Raw genomic sequence first — 1,989 nt, forward strand, 5'->3', positions numbered from 1 at the left:
GTTATGTTAAATGATATTTAACAATGTTTTTTATTACACTATACTTATACCTCATTTAGTTACTCTTTATTTCTTTTAATTACAGAATATTTATTATTACAGTTATTTTTTATTATTTCACTATTCATTAGACCAGTGTTGCAGTTCAGACACACATTACTGTTTTTGTTATTAGATAGTATTGTATCCATTTATATTTATTTTATTTTTTTTTAATTTACTGCGTTCCCTTTTTATAAAAATCGTTTTTGTATAACATATTTTTTGTAACTACGTATCTTCTTAAAGTTTTATCAAATTTTACAATGTTTGTATATTGACACCATGTAATGCGAGCAGAAACGTCTGTATACCAATAAATTGTTTTTCTGCTATTTTTGTACCTTTCTGGACCGCCATCATGAAGATCTTCTCATAATATATTCTAAAATATCTTAATTTTCCCAATTCTTCTATATTTAAATTTCTCAATCACCCTTCCAAGAATTTTGACATTTGACAGTTTTTTTTTTCTATTCAAACAGAATAACTCGCTTTATTTTAATTTACCGATTCTATTTTAAGGTATTGATTTTAAATTATAGTTACTCTTTGAATCAACTTTTTTATACAAATGATTAAAAAGTAATTTAAGAGTAAGTTCTCGAATCTCAAATTTTCCAACTTTTCAGATTTTTAGGAAGGGCGACACCCTCTCCCCCTCCCCCATGACGATATCCCTGAAAGCGATTTATCACGGCTGTACCTCGGGCATTTAGGCACATCTTATATCAAGAAGCAAAAGGTGCAAGGAGCCATGCTCAACCTGTCACTCCTTTTTATCATGATTAATGATTTGACGTGTTGTCAGAGGGTGGGGAGAGTCTCTACTTTATACCGATGACTTATCAATCAATATTGTGCTGTCTTCCAAAGCAGCATTAGTCAAGCAATGACTGTTTATCTAATTGAATCTGTTTTATTTGAATGATCGGAACTATACTTAATATCCTATTAAAGAAAAATAATTTGATCGGGATTCAAGGTAAAAATTTGACCAAAAAAATTCAGATTTAAATTTTGTATTTTTTAATCAAAATTTACTAATTAACCAACGGTTTTACGACATTCGGGGCTAGCAGCAAGCTAGCAAGCTTATTCTTATGTTAGTTGCTAACAGAATGAAGGATAGTTTCATTATTTGGTTATTTTTGATCTATATAAATAAAAAATATAGATAAAAATAAGGTTTTAAATTATTTTATTTTTCCAATAAGATATATTAATTTATTTATTAAACTAATACAAAAGAAAGATACAATATATTATTGAAAAAATTGTTGATGACAGAGTCATAACCTGGTGAAGGATGGTTTTCATAATAGTATATTATTGTTGATTATTCAATATAAGAACATCCTTATAAATAAATATGATGCAATAAGAATATAACTAATTCTAAGTAGATAACTATATTTAGAAAATTATTTATAAAAACTGTGTGATTAAGTGATAAATACATTTGCTTTTAAAGATATGACTTGGGCAATTAATAATTAATAAATTAATAACTTGACAAATCAATTATATGGTATATTAGTAGAATAGAGTGTTAGATGTTGAGTGAGTTTTAATTAAATAATATGAATATTTAGGTGTCTCCATGATAATGGTCTTAGGGCCGAAACGTCAGAAAATAATTAACAAAGTTGAGAGATAAAGATCAAAATATATTTTTATTCAAGTTAACCACTTTCAAACAAAAAATTAATCTATAATTTTAACAATGCCCGAAAAACTTTTAACTGCCCGAAAACGCAAATAAAGATATGACAATGCTACTCACGTACTACCAGAGTGCTGCTTTATGGCGAAAACATATACAAATACAGAACTAAACTCGTCCAAATATTTATGGATATGCCATAGACAATAACTATAACAATCAATCATAAATTGATTTTGATATAAGATTGAATTCTGTAATGAATTCACAAGCGATTCACACTC

The sequence above is a fragment of the Halyomorpha halys genome, unplaced genomic scaffold (assembly GCF_000696795.3).
Source record: "Halyomorpha halys isolate HHAL.00 unplaced genomic scaffold, Hhal_1.1 Scaffold79.1, whole genome shotgun sequence".
Lineage (NCBI taxonomy): Eukaryota > Metazoa > Arthropoda > Insecta > Hemiptera > Pentatomidae > Halyomorpha > Halyomorpha halys.